General features: G+C 37.2%; 1 non-coding gene across 1 annotated transcript in view; it reads left to right on the plus strand.

Annotated features, from left to right (window-relative positions):
* Positions 1-631: 631 nt before the first annotated feature.
* The window catches only part of LOC115452665, a 15574-nt gene continuing 109 nt past the window's right edge, over positions 632-16096 (plus strand). The window contains exons 1-3 of the transcript XR_005113154.1: positions 632-1071; positions 11311-13321; positions 16060-16096. The exon at positions 16060-16096 is cut by the window's right edge and continues 109 nt beyond it. This is a non-coding gene — a transcript (uncharacterized LOC115452665). The remainder of the gene's footprint in view (positions 1072-11310; positions 13322-16059) is intronic.

Below are 16096 nucleotides of genomic sequence, written 5' to 3' on the forward strand. Positions count from 1 at the left end.
TTTTGTGGTAAATGGTAGATAACAAATCAGATACACTATTTTATTATGTTACACGAACGGTATGAAATAAAATTATTATTAAAAATACAAATTGTTTTGCGCCTATAATAATATGAACAGTGGGGATGTTTATATTCTGAGTTTAAAGGAAAGTATAACTCTAGAATTTCTTTTTTGACATTAAACAGCCTGCTAGTGATGTCTAAATTTTCTATGTAGTTTCTTTTTACTTCCTTTCATGAAAATTATGTTTGCTTGATCGATTACAAATAACTGAGGTCAGCTTGAAATCGTTGTCTTAAAGAACCGCGTACATTACTCAACTTTTATTTCGATAAAAATACAATCAATAAATAAAGTCAGTAGGCAGATATAACTGCCGTGTGATATTGTTGGGCTTTTGTGCTACGATGATCGGTATAGCAATAAGCTCGTCCCTCTATTACTGGGGATCTAATGTAGCTGGTGAAATGTTAATTTGATCGTCTTACCTTATCTTTGTTTATTCTGGAAATGGGATACAGGCGCCCTACAGCAATATTAAACTATCGATTTGAACTCTGACTGTACAATAAGTTTGACATCACTATTATTGTTATCCGCCTACAACAGCAATTTTCGACATGTAGGTATTACATTTTTATTGTGTTTATTCCGTCTAATTACATCGTATCACGTGTATAAATCTTGAACTAGCCACTACGTAATGGGTAGAGACTGTTGAAACTTGGGTTCTTTGCAACGAGTTACGGTAGCGTTGGGAGTCCCGGGCCGTGGGTACGACTCACAAACCGGTCCATTTCCTCGAGCGTAAAACACTCAGGCTCCGTGCGGAAAGCCCCGCGGGCTCGCGCCGACCAGCGCCCGCCAGCGCCACTTTCGTGATGACTAATGTTTATTTTTTAACATTGAATATCGTTTGTGTGAGTCGTTCGGTGCTCGCGGTCGTGTCGTATCGTTCGTGGTGTTTTGCTTTGTTTTAATAAATTCACAATGTTTGGCGACGACGATAACGATCCTTTCAAAGACTTCGATCGAAAATTTAAGAAGCAATGGGAGGAAAATGAAAAGGTTTGATAAAATTGCCTTTATAATATTTAATTTATACAACTATAGGTCAAGGGTAAGTATGTAAAAATATAGAAGTTAGGCTGCATTCCGCCGCCGCAAGTTACACAGTGGCGAGTTGACCTGTCGCAAGGGGAATATTAAGCTTAGGGAAGTGTGGCACAATATGATATGAACTGTAACAAGTGTTGGTGTGGTGCAGGCGGAGGCTCTGAGTGATGATGTCACACCGCGCGAGTGCAATGTAATCATATCTTGTTTGTGTTGCGTATCTGATTGCTGGTTCAGCTCTATTAGCTGTGCCAGAGTCAGCACTGTGAGTGACAACGGTTCACTGGGTGGGCTCCTTTGGTTGGAAACATTGTATTTATTTGGTAAGTTTTAAGTGTAATATTTTACCACCCCAAAATATTATTATTCCCAAAGAAAAAAAATTAAAACTAGCAATTTGGGGGGATGACATATAAACATTTATAACTCAAAATAGTTATTTGTCATTACTGTGGAGGTTTTGAATGCATTATTCTGTCTTATTGGGCTTACTATCTAGCCGGGTCTTTCTTTTGTAAGCAAATCTGTTGTGTAGACACCACTACCTGTTGCTGTGTGTAGGTGCACATGCACTGATATTCTACAGTTTTAAGGACAATATGAGTAATGTGGTACTTGACACGAAATATTTACAGAATGGTTAAAGATCATAAAAGTACTAATATCATATAATGTTATTATTTCTAAAGAATAATATAATCCTCTCAGAGATGAATAAGGTATTAATGTATGAGATTTGGTAGAAGCAATTAACATAAGACATAAATACATTCACACACCACTGTGATATTGTGAGCATGCAAGAGAGATAGATATTGCCACTGTGTCCATTCTTTGTACATAATTTCAATAATTGTCTAATACATTCTCTTTAATTCTATTTTAGTGTCCAATATAGCTTTGTTATAAAAGTACCCCCTGATGGTGATTTGAACAATAATAATTTATAACATAGAGGTCTCATACAGCGCAACTCAGAAGTATACAGCATATATATAATAATAACATCAGCCCTATATTATATACTGTCCCACTGCTAGGCACGGGGCTCCTTGACTACTGAGAGGGATTAGGCCTTGGTCTGCCACACTTGTCTAGTATGCATTGGTAGACTTCACATGCCCTCAAAATTCATGTAAAGAACTTCTCATGTAGTATAGTATTATGATAATATTATTAAATTGTAATTGAATTAATGTGAATGTGTGACTTAAATATGTTATCGATTTCTAATAGAAACCTGTAGTAAGTAACCTTTATCTGGAAGATATTTAAGCCAATGAAATTATTAGGTATAAGTCTCATTTAACATCTCAGACATATGCAATGCAGTGCTTAGTGAGTTGTGACTTGTTGCTCAAGTATTATGGGTTGGATTGGCATGTAGGTGAGTCAACATCTGTAAGAGGAAGGTAGTATGTTATGTTTATCATAATAATTGTGGCCTTGCTAGCATTAGTTTCCAGCTACAAAAATTTCTAAATCACTAGCAATCTATGTGTAAGTACCCAGCACCATGTATTAAAAAAAATAAACAAAATAAAAATTCTCATGACAGCAAATTACCACTATAAAAAGCATTAATGCGATACTCTAGGATATTGTCCATCCATGTGCCAAATATCATCTGAATATGTTTAGCTGTTTCTGTGCTTACTTCTAACAAACTTCCAAATATTTTCACACAGCGCCGTGGCTTCCTTCTACTCATCCGCCTCAGGATCTGTTCCATTCATCTGTTATAGACTATAACAATGTTGTTCTCATGTGGCTGAATTGTCTCGTTAGTCGAGGGTTCAGCTAACAATTCTATTTTATGGACATTTGTGCTTTCATTAAGGTATTTAAGACGCAGCAAATATTTCACTTTCAAATTTAACATTGCGGTAGGGTCAATTTCAAATTTTTATTACAAATCACACTTATATAAAAGCTTAAATTATACAAAAATACATAAAATGACAGGAATTTATTATACATATAAAACATCGCAATTATCTAAACCAGATTCATATTTTATTATTCATGAACTTGACAGCATCGACGACCAGTGATTCATTATAATCAATAGATTGTAATGTGTCGTGTAGTCGTGTTGCTCGCCGTTTCGCCCTCGTGAAAAGCCTTTCCCACTACAAAAGTCTCTAATCAATAATCACATTATCGATCTATGCCACCAACTATGGCATGTATTTTAAAAAAGAGATTGAACATTTTAATTATTCCCATGAGTGGAAATTACCGGGATAAACCGTAGTCTATGTGTGTTAATCCAGGCCTTGGTCTATCCGTGTGATCAATTTCACACAAATCCGTTCTTCTATTTCTGCATTTACTTCTAACAAACATCTAAACAGTCGAATATTTTCACAATCTCGTTTTTATAATAAAGTTAAATTACTAGTCTTTGCTCGCGTCTTTCTCCGGGATAAAATTCTTTGATAATTGAATAAATATGTCTATGTTCATCTAAGGGTGTCAAACTATTCCTATAGAAAACTTCATCGAAATCACTGGTATTATTTCAGTTTATCGCGCTCAGACAGACAGACGCGGTGAGAAGAGGGCGTCTTTGTTTTATAATATGTAATGTGTAATCATTCATGTTTATCATTACTAATGACAAATGCGCCTGTTTATGAAAATGTTTGGATATAATAATAATATGTTAGAAGTAAACTCAGAAACGTCTGACTGGATTTTGATAAAATCTGCCACACTGATAGATCGTGACTTGGATTAACTTATTATGGATTATTTTTCATACTAGTAACTTAGTCTTGCGGGAAATATTTGATGTATTCTATGATTTTTTAAAAAGGTGGCCTTTTGGTATAGGTAGCGCTTTGGATCTCTTGAGTGGTTTAGGAACTTTCATAGCGGGACGGGCTTTTCACGTGGGGGAAGCCGCGAGCAACAACTAGTATAAATGATGACTTGGAAACGGTACATCCCATAAAACGTGCGTGATTTGGTGAGCGTACTGCGAGGCACCTTGCATTGCCCGCCACAGAGGACATGCCCTGCTATACTGTATTATTGTATGTATAGTACAGCCGACACACGCAACGTACGCCATCGCTCTCGGGCGTCATCTGACATTACGGCTATACCGCCTTTGTTCAGTCAGTGTCAGTTCGAAGTCAAATCCAGGCAAAAAAAATAAATTACATACACACACAATTTTATTTCTTCTTTCCAGCCAGCTCGAGCTGGCTTCTTTGTTTACTTTGTACTCTTTCATTTATTTTATGTTCAATGTATTGTTTTTGGTTTATTTAAGCTACTTTATTTAATTAATTACATAATAGTACCTTGACTTATCATAGGTGCAACTATGTTCGCCTACTTGATGAATAAAGCATTTCAATGTTTAAAAAAAGCAATTTATAATATGTGTGTTGTCAGGGATCACCCAGCATGTGTTACTTTAAGTCAGGGATCAGCTGTTTATATTTGCTATCAAGTGGCAGTGTGTATCAACCATGGAGGTCGTAGTAGATGACTTCATGATCGTATTGTACTTAGTAAATCTACAAGCCATTGTGAGGAGGAATACCCAATGTCAAAGTGATGAGCGCAATGTGATTAAAATTCCGGCGACGCACGCACTATTAAACAGTCGCATCAAGCGACTCGTATCATTCTTATAAAATTCCTGCAGCATGTGCTCACTGTGTCTGTTATCAGTACGTTATCAATATCGTATTTACATTAATCTTACTTACGTCTAGTTCGTAATACACACTGAGCCGTTTGAGAGTTAGATACGTATATTTCATTATTCCTTTCGGATTCTACCGTGCAAAAACCACCATCGGTAAAAACCCATCATTAGTTTACATAAGGTACGTACACGAACTGTAGGCGGCAGCACAAAACCGATACGAGAGGCACACTGCGGATAAAAATGGAACTATTCAGATCTATAGTTGATTTATATCATTTTTCAATACTTACGACAAAAATTATAAAATTTGTTTTCCGCACGATTATTGTTAGATGCGAGTCATTTATTTGGATGTCATTAAAGCAAAAATATGAGGTTGTGTTTACTTAATTGCAGATTTATTGTTTTGTATTTGTTGTATTTAACAACAAAGCTTATTTAGTTTAAAAGGTTTTGTTTAACTAGCAATGTTTGTATGTATGTATTTTAAAGCAGTTATCCTGAACCGATTGAGATGAAATATTGCATACTCGTTCAGTTTGGATTACAATGGATAGCTCAGTGACGACATTGTAAATCTAATATGGCGGACTAATAATTTATTTAACCACTCTATTATATGGTTTTCAGGTTAAAGGATTTTGTGTGAAAAAATAATAGTAAAAAAACATTTTTAAAGGCAAAATTTTATTTAAATGCGCTAAAAAAGTAACCTTTACATTGAAACAATATTTGTTTTAAACCTACTATTATATTTGAATTACGTATTTTAATCTATACTATTATATAAAGCTGAAGAGTTTGTTTGTTTGTTTGTTTGTTTGTTTGAACGCGCTAATCTCCGGAACTACCGGTCCAAACCGAAAAATTCTTTTTGCGTTGGATAGCCCTTTGTTCGTGGAGTGCTATAGGCTATATATCATCACGCTATACCCAATAGGAGCGGAGCAGTAATGGCTAAACACAGGAACTACCGGTCCAAACTGAAAAATTCTTTTTGCGTTGGATAGCCCTTTGTTCGTGGAGTGCTATAGGCTATATATCATCACGCTATATCCAATAGGAGCGGAGCAGTAATGGCTAATCTCAGGAACTACCGGTCCAAACCGAAAAAATCTTTTTGCGTTGGATAGCCCTTTGTTCGTGGAGTGCTATAGGCTATATATCATCACGCTATACCCAATAGGAGCGGAGCAGTAATGGCTAATCTCAGGAACTACCGGTCCAAACTGAAAAAATCTTTTTGCGTTGGATAGCCCTTTGTTCCTGGAGTGCTATAGGCTATATATCATCACGCTATGACCAATAGGAGCGGAGCAGTAATGAAACATGTTGCAAAAACGGGGAAAATTATTAGTTTTGAGAGTTTCCGTTGCCTGCGCTGCGTAATCGGTTAAAGTTATGCAACAATGATGTATGACGGTATTGTTCCTCTTAAAAAGTTCTAAAAAATATATTATAAAACAAAGTCCCCCGCTGCATCTGTCTGTCTGAACGTGTTAAACTCAAAAACTACCCAACGTATTAAGATGAAATTTGGTATGGAGATAGTTTGAGACCCTGGGAAGAACATAGTCTCCCGGGAAACTATTACTTTTATAACGGGAAACTTTAGCCTGAAAAACTTTATAACGCGGGCGGAGCCGCGGGCAAAAGCTAGTTACTTATAATTCAAATACTGCCCAACCCTACGTGTAATGTGAGTCTTTTCGTTCAAATACCTAAAATCGAACGCAAAAAATGTAGTAACGTCCTTAAACATACTGGCTCGTCACACGACGTGTTGAGGTCAATTGGAGTTTGTTATCGGTATGCTGGCGAATGAAATTACTTAAGATCACGTTCAAGAAGTCACTCAGGTATCAACTGGGTTGCTAGGCCCAGGGAGGTATTGCTGACAGGGATTTCTCCACCAGAAATGGACGATTTTAGCGACCGTGGCGACATCTGCGGTTGACCGGTGCCATTTTGACAGCGCTGTATCTTTGCGTATTGTATTGTCAGTTTGTGTCGGTAAGATAATATACAATACGTGTATTCTATTTTCTTGATTAGTCTAATGGTACTGACTACTGATTAGGGCCGTAAAAACCATGGAGTGTCGCGCAGCGACCGCCATTCCATTGTCATTAACACACAATGTGTACAATTTTTGCCCGACGGAACAGTCGGGCTCATTGCTTACCATCCTAGCTCTAGAGATATTACATGAGATGTTAATGTTCACGATTCTCGGAATGAACTTGCCTTGCCGCCTTCTGCCTAGGCTTCAAGTTCGAATGTCCTCTTTATTTATTATATTGTATGTGATAGCGCTAAATTTAAACGCACTAACTTATCACCGGAAATAACTGTATAAACCGAGATCCCCACTCAGCAGCGACGCTCTTTCCGGGCTGCTAGCAGGAGTGATAAAATATATTGTACACTGACATAGTGAGTGGCGCGGTGGTGATGAGCTGGCCGGGTAACGCAGTTATTAAATAGTTTTTCCTTGGTATGCATAATATAACAAAAAATATTTTTTGTTTGTATTGAATAGTATTATTTTTGAATTAAAACATTGTAATGATTTATAGGTATAAATTTAAACGCATATTTATGATTCAAACGATTGTTTATTATAAAAAACATAACTTTCTTCTACTCTATATAAAGATCTTATCTTACTTCTTACTAATATCATAAATGCGAATGATTACGAAAATATTTGGATGTTTGATAGAAGTAAACTCAGAAATCGCTGAACGAATTTGGAAGAATTTTGGGTACCTTAATAGACCAGGTCCTAGATTTCCTGTAGGCTACATTTATCTCGTTAATTTGAGACTCCGCTGACGTGAGAAATATTAGATTTATTGTCAGATTTTTTTTAATAAACGGCGTTGGCGTGGTACACTGATTTAGGGACTTTTGTAGTGGAAAAAGGTTGTCGTGCCGAAAAAGTCTCGAGCAGGGATGTTATGGATATGAAATTTCGGATATGGATACGGATATAGATATAGGAATAAAATTATATCGGTTTCGGATACGGTTAAGGATAATAATTATTTCGGATTATCCGGTAGTTTCGGATAGTTTCGGTTACGGATATTTGATTAAAGTAAAATATATATATATATATATATATATATATATATATATATATATATATATATATATATATATATATATATTATGTAATACAGTAGGGTGACGAATACTAACTATTGTTCATCGTCATCGTCGATTATTAATTATCGATGAACTAATTGGGGACATGGGTGTTCTAAAAATCTGTGTGTTTTATAAGTTGTGACACCTCCTCTCCGTGAAATTTTTTTATCAAATTTTTTATATTTTGCAAAAATTACTTTCAACATGACCAAAAAAAAAAAAAAAAACTTTGGACCCATTTCACTTCACTTTACACAATAAAAAGAAATACTATTTATGAATGAGTTTATGTTATGATTAAAAATAACAAACTATACAAATTTCACGTAGCGTGTGAGCGGTGAAACAAAAACGTGTCGGAACATATTATCCGTAACTTATCCGAAACTTTTATAACGGATACGGTTACGGATATATTTTTATTTCGGATATCCGGTAGTTTCGGTTACGGTTACGGAGCTCCATAACATCCCTAGTCTCGAGCAACACCTAATACGTAATATTATTCATCTGCTGTAAAAACACAAAAGTGGACTTGGTGCACACATGCGGGCTTATGCTTTATATTTGAAAAAAAAAACTCGTGGTCAACTTTCACCACAGCTTTGATTTATCGCAAGTTTGCTCGTTTTTTGTCTCTTTCGGAGAAAAATTAAATGGACGTTCGTTTCAGTAATAAACTTCCCAGTGATAAACATACCTAATGGCTTTTATTATTATTTATTCAACAAAAGGCATAATAATACAGAACATTTTGAAGCGATAAGCCGAATAATATTAACCGCAGTGGTTTCCGCTATCCTTAAACACAGTGCATATTGCTCAAATGCGCAATGGACGTGAGTAATTCGTTCAAACGTTCCTACAGTGAGACGAAGTCATACTCGAGTGGTGGTTACGAATTCTATTCTCATATCGATGTTTCTGTAAATAAAACTCAAGTAAGTACATAATTAATAACTTGAGAAATGTTGATAATTCTCTCATTAAATAGGGATTACATCAGGGATGTTATGGATATGAAATTCCGGATATGGATACAGGAATAAAATTATATCGGTTTCGGATACGGTTACGCATATGTAATTATTTCGGATTATCCGTTAGTTTCGGATAGTTTCGGTTACGGATATTAGAATAAAGTAAAATAAAAATAATATGTAATACAGTAAGGCGACTATATACGAATAACTTAAAAAATATATACATAATATTAAACACATACTACCGCTCGGTAGTTTAAAAGTGATATTGGACTCAATTTAGCAAATAGCATTATATGAGTGAATTAATACATGTAGGTATTGCTGTAGTATTTCTATTTCCAAACGTTCCGTATTTAGCTATAATTTGTTAGTAATAATCTAATAGTTAATTAATATAGGAAGCAAAAAAATATTATTAATGTCAGTATTTGTCTGGTTCGTTTTCGCAATGGATTTCCTTCTGCCGCGCAATACTTATTGTTAGTTATTTTTATTCGCGGCTTGTTATAGTGATGTTGTGACACGACTGTTCCTCGTCACTGGTCGCTAGTCGGTTGTCGTCACGTCAGACACGTGTCTCATACTATTTACCGATCACAAACTCATGCCCAAGTGGAAGGTGGGTCACACAGCATGGTGCAAATTCAATAAGTACCCCTCATTGACTACAAATTCAAACAAAGTGTCTTGAAAACATTTCCTTCATTAATAAACCTTTCTCTTTGTCATCATCCCGGGTTCTTGCAGGTGCTAAGCCAGAGAATGAATCATTTAAAGCAGCGGTCGGCAACATGCGGCCCGCGCGAACGTTCTGTTTGTGGCCCGTGATTATTTGTAATAAGGCTTAAACATCAAAATAAATGTATTAAATTAAGAGTAAGCGCATCTAAAGCAGGTTTCTAGGTTTAATGTTATACGTATGGCCCGCCTTTGGTGAATTTTGCCACCTTGTGGCCCTTGCCTACCAAAAGGTTGCCGACCGCTCCCCCACTATTCCCGTGATTTTTTAAGGGGCGAGGTTATCTTCATATCGGGCACGAATTCCATACTTAAAGCAGATAAATCAATTTGATTGTTAATAAATATATTATTGAGTATGGATATTTTAGGGTTAAAATATATTATACTATTGGAAAATCGTTGGAAATAAAAAATACACACTACGTTTTAAATGCGGAATTATTAAGCGCTTTGGTAAAAAAATGTCGTCTGTGCAAATGCGGAAAATCCCCCATTAACTGAGTATTCACGTGGAAATGATTAAACGAAATATTATTTAAATTTATAGACTGAACAAGTATTAGGTAAAACTGGTAAATATCCGCCGGTGACCATTACAATAGCGCAGCATTAATATTATTTATCCAAATTATATATTATGTATTACGCAGTTCATAACCTTCTGGGCAACAAAATTTATTCGAAATTGGAACTCATACATAAAGTTATCGGTACAAACTGCGTGGAAAATGTGTGTTGTGCGGACCCCAGCGTAATGTATTGACGGCAGTACAATATTTATGCTAACCTGTGCTCAGTGTAATAAAGCTGTAGACATTATTATTAGTAAACACCGCCGATTACATTAAGATAAACTTAATAAACAAGATAAACTTCAGTGAAAATAATTACAATATTAATATGGAAGTCATAAAAACAACGTAGTTCGTAGATAATGTGCACGTTAATAACCAAAACACCCGCTTGTACTATGTACAAGCGGGTGTTTTGGTTCCTTATCCATATTATTATTAGATCGTCGTAATTTAGCGAGCGCCATATGATGTTCCTCTCACCATGGAGTGCCGCTGTGAATTGTAATCCTGATTCCTGGACCAGCCGCGTGTTTTTCCAATTACTTTAATTTAATTTACACGACCTTCGCAGCGAACCCACAATTAGATTTTAAAGTTATACCTTTATTATTATAATTAGTCGCGTGTTTTTTTTACACCTCTGATTTATATAAATACCCAAATCCCAATCCAAGGCTTTTATCGACCAATCGCAAAAATGAACCAATAAATGTATATTTTCTACTGTTTTTGAAATGACTTTAGTATTTGATAGTGTTGTTTTATTTCTTTAAGAAGGCAAACGAGCAAGCGGCTTGCCTGCTGATAAGCGGTTCGCACTATCCATGCATTGTCGGTAGTAAGTCAGAGACAGCAGTCGCTGCCTGCTAATTCTTGTTTATTCTCGGGATTTGATTAAATTTGATGTCGAATTTAATATATTTGTTACATATTCGTAAATTTTATTTATTTCTATAATATGAACTTTACTTATGCCTAATCTCAGACTAATCCGTATTATGGTACCAAAAAAGATACAAAGTTTTTCTTCGCTTATTAATAATGATGTATGTGTTATGTGCAGAGTTTCGAGCAGGCGAGGCACGTGCACAACGTGATGAGCGTGGTGGTGCCGGTGCTGGCGGGGCTGGCGGTGCTGGTGGCGGTGGCGCTGTGCTGCTACCGCTGCTGCCGCCCGCGCAACCGCAGCAGGAGTGCTCGCCGCGTGAGTACCGCTGCCATACTATACGGGACTCACTAACACATCACTCCACTCATAATGTACTGTACATTTAAATACAGTAAGGTTCATACCTACAAAAGTAATGCATCTGGTGGAGGATAGGGAAAACATCTCACCTGGTGGTTTTAGTGATTATCGCAACGATCAATGCTGATTAATCTGTGAACGTCACCTGTCAGAGAAAACGGAAGGTCGGGGAATGTTCTTCAGATACCCGACCACACGAAATGCAAGTAAATATCTGAAGTGATTCAAGTTGTCTGTAATGACGCGAGTGCAGCGGTCGAGATGAATGACGCGTGACGAGATATCTGAATGACGCAACAGTCGGCATGCACTGCAGCCGTAAGCGGATAGTTGCGTTCAAGGAAATCTGTGCGAGGCGACCTTCCGGCGGAGCCCTAGGGTCACTCGACAGAGTTATCGCAAGACGTTGCGATTAAGGCACGAGCCAGCCGCGACAAAAATGTTGCGGTTTAATTACTGCTCCCTTCAATATTTCCTTTAAATTATTGATGCGTCATATTTGTTGCCCTAATAATTATAATTGTATTTTTTTTGTGGTTAATTTAATTTCAGTATAATTTAATAACTTCTAATCCTTGAGTAATGAGTATGTATTTTGGACGAGATTTTCCCGGAACATTAACGCGGAGTTATGATACAAGTCCGAGACGAGCCGCAGATCGCAGGCTGCGACATTACTAGTTCTATGAGGTTGCTATAGAAAATGATTCCGTCAACGCGGCAGGATTTAGCGACCGCAGCGTCAGTTGTGCCGTGAACTGCAGGCCATAAAATTCGTACTAGAATGAGAGTAGCGAAAGAACAATCTCATTCTCATGAAATAATACATCAAATATACGAGACTGAGTAATACTAGTATATTAGTTAGATTGCTTATGTACCTGATGTAATAGAACATTTATGGAAAGGTCTGAGACCCACAGCCGAGGTATGTGCGGCTTGCAGTCTACCTCAAATTAGAAACTGTCTGAATCGTAGGCAACAATGCAGTCTGCGGCTTGTCTCGGACTTGTACCTTTAGAAGTTTGAAGCAATAGACACATTTCTAAACTCTCATTTGGTTTGCTTAAGGATACTCATTTTATTGAAATGTCCCACTTAACGCTGCGCGCGCGCAACATAGAATCCTTTGAGTATTGTTTGCGTCATGAATTGCTCCGCATCAAGCGCTGAGAAACATCTCACTCGGCACATCGCGTCGCCGCGCGCCGTCCCTCTACTTATATTACAATTTACTGTGAATGCAGTGTTGTTCGCCTGTTCGGTGTTCATTATATTATTAATAATATTTATTTCATACGAATCTGCTTTACGATGTTAACTGATGCATGGACGCGATATATATTTACCTTATAACCTATACACATGGGGCTGATAATAGCATAACAAAAATTTACATTCGATGTGAATTATTCTTGTGCAAGTGACATTATGTTGAGTTGAAATATTAATTGTATGTTGTCTTCCCTTCCACTCAACCAAGGGTTTATGTCAATCAAAGCTGAGCGAGTACCTAATTGTACTGAACTGATATAATTACTAACCAATAGAATCGCAACAACCGAATATATAACGTAATAAATTTACAAATAACACTCATATTGGTTATTGTTTTCGTTGGTCAGTTTAGATTTTTCACAAAGCAAGAGAAATTCTGGCCATTTTTTAACATGCATGTAAATTGTAGGCGATGCACTATCTTGTGGTCGCGCCCCCGTGTCGTGTGTTGTGTGTCGTGAGTCGTATGATGTAGCATGTGTGTTGTGTATTGCAGCTCCGACGCAGCCGGGCGGCGCGGCGCCGTACCCGCAGCAACAGTACACCGGTGAGTGCCGCCGTTTTTATACAACAAAAAACATACATCACACCTTTATTTTCGAAAGGGGTAGGCTGGAGTGCAACTTTAGCACCCATTTTTCGCCAATTATGTTCCGTTCCATGAAGTGACAGGGAGCCTATCACCAAATTGGACTGAGGTAAAGAAGAAAAATCCAATGTGACTGCGTGACCTGGGATTCGATCCTAAGACTTGAGAGTGGAAATTAAATCTCCCAAGCAGTACAACTACGCCACCAAACAGTCACAATACAACAGGACATTCTTATCCACCTCGTCAGCACTTCACTACACCTAGGACCGTACTTATAAATCAATCTCATTTTTGAGTATGATGTCAAGTAGATATTTAATGTATTGAATCAAACAAACCTTAAGTGTTAATACTTGAGCTTGTTCTCAGCTGAGTAGGTGTTAAAACGTAACGCAGGTGTCACAATATGTCACACGCGACGTAGGATGTTATGGAATATTGTTTATTGCTTTTACTGAAGTAGTGACGATCTTAAGATGCTGACTTTAATTTGACAGCGTTTCAGCATCGCACTTCAGAGCGAAACTGAGTTGCATGTATTAAGTGAGCTCCAAGGATAATCGAGAGACAAAAGACGTTGTGTCCCTCGGTAACCGGCACAGTTATGCTGGCCTTCCTAATTGCTTTTTCACGTTTTTCAATATACGTACGCTGATACGAGTCGTTCGCTTGTTTGTACGGCTGCCCACTAACAGTAACATTGCATAGTACTTGGGTATACGACATGTTACTGCACGCATGCTATTCAGAAGTGCATCCTAGTTGTTAACCTTAAGGCCATCTAGAATCGTATCTTCCGTGGGTTGACGATTGACACTATATTCTTAAAACTTAGAATGAGTCATGTGACAGCTGTCAAAGTAACGTGACGGGTTACGAGCAAAATAAGTAATTAATGTCGATTATTAAAATTCGTATTGATTCAAAACATGTTTGAGTTGATACTTACTAATACATAATCAATTATATATCGAAAAAATTAACCAGCAGTAATATATTACATGTTTTTATTCAATTAAAGCTATTTTAATGTTTTACGTTCATTTTAATGTCATATAATTATTTCTATTTATTTTATTTGCCAACCTGATAGTTTATAGTCTGTGATAAGGAGCGTTACTATTGCTGCAGTTCCACTAATAAAGCATGTTTCTTTTCGCCCACATTGTATCGTCCAAAATACATACATAAATCGTATCACGCCTCTATCCCATGAGGGTAGGCCGAGACTACGGAATGCCACTTTGCACGATTCTGGCAAACTTCTCTCGCTTCCTCCACCTTCATCAATCTTTTCATGCATTCCCGCCGACTCAGGGTACTTTTGGTTTTTACTAAGAATGTTATAGACGTTGATATTTGAATGGTCGGTGCGGTGGACCCCTACCGGCTCTTCCTCCACATTCGCCTTATCCTCTTTGTCAGTCTCCTATCACCCATCCTCTCCAAATGCCCAAACTAGCTGGGTCTAATCGTCCAAATTACAAAATTGTATCGGTGTAATTTCAGTGACAGTTGTCACGTGGCTCATCGTAAATTGTACAAAGCGAAATCTATAGTCTATACATCTAGTTGGATCTAGTAAAACACTGTAATTTATAAATGGCCTTAGGAATGTTTCAGTTGCCTCTGATCCGTTTCTCCATCAGTATCATGTTTTGTTAATACCCGTGTCTATGGTTCGAAGTGTATTCTACTTCCGGGTTTTTCTGTATCAGTAAGTAATAGATAACTGACGCTGGAAGCGACGGAGTTTCCTTATTAACGAGTCTATATTTATTTTTATACATTCGGCTATGTAATGAAATAGTATAGTTTTGCTTAAAATTAGACCTGATTATTTTCTCCACAGAGAAATCTCTTTAGTCTGTCTAAGACCCAGTGCCAATATATTTTGTGGACCAGGAAATTTCGAGTTAGAATCTGAGCTTAGACAATAATGTATGTAAATTTTTAATATCACTTATTTGCGATTGGATTCTTCGAATTGAATTCAGATGGCTATTCTAAACATCGATTAATTTCTATAAGTTTATATAAAAACATTAGTCACCCGGGATTGAGGGAAGACACATGATATTTCATACGCGGAGAAGGCAGCCGAAAAAGTGCTTTCAAGACGCGCCCCACCACTTTTCGAGCGGGAGTGTTGCGGAGTAAGAGGACTGATCCGAGCTTCAGCCTCAACGATATTCGTAGTAGTGTGCGCGTGTACTCATGCTGCTCACGCACACTGTAAGCGATCAGGCAAGGTAGTGTGGTGTGGCGTGGGGTTCGGTCTTCCGAGAGTCCACTTGGGTCAAATATTATTAGTCAAGTACTGATACTAAAGTTAAAGATCACTTATTCTTTTTATTTACCTTAAATAAAGATATGCTGGCGGTTATTTAAATTTTTATCCTAAGCTAGGTTTTCAGTTACAAAGGCAATAAAAGAAGGTTTGAAGCATGAAGGTAACTGGATTATACTTAAAGGTCATTTTCATATGACGTAATGACAGATAAGATAGATCAAACAAGAAGCTAGGGCAGGGAATCTAAACTGTAAGACACATTTTGGAAATAAAAGAGATTTTCTCTGTCATTTATGATTATTTACTTGCACATATATTTATTAGTTATATGGAAGCAGGAACTGTCGTGTGTTTAGTTATGTCCGTCGACTGAAAATACATAATGTGCAATGTGTTGCAGTAGCAGTGGCGACGTACCCGGTGCAGGGCGCGGGCGT

This window comes from Manduca sexta, chromosome 5, assembly GCF_014839805.1.
Source record: "Manduca sexta isolate Smith_Timp_Sample1 chromosome 5, JHU_Msex_v1.0, whole genome shotgun sequence".
Lineage (NCBI taxonomy): Eukaryota > Metazoa > Arthropoda > Insecta > Lepidoptera > Sphingidae > Manduca > Manduca sexta.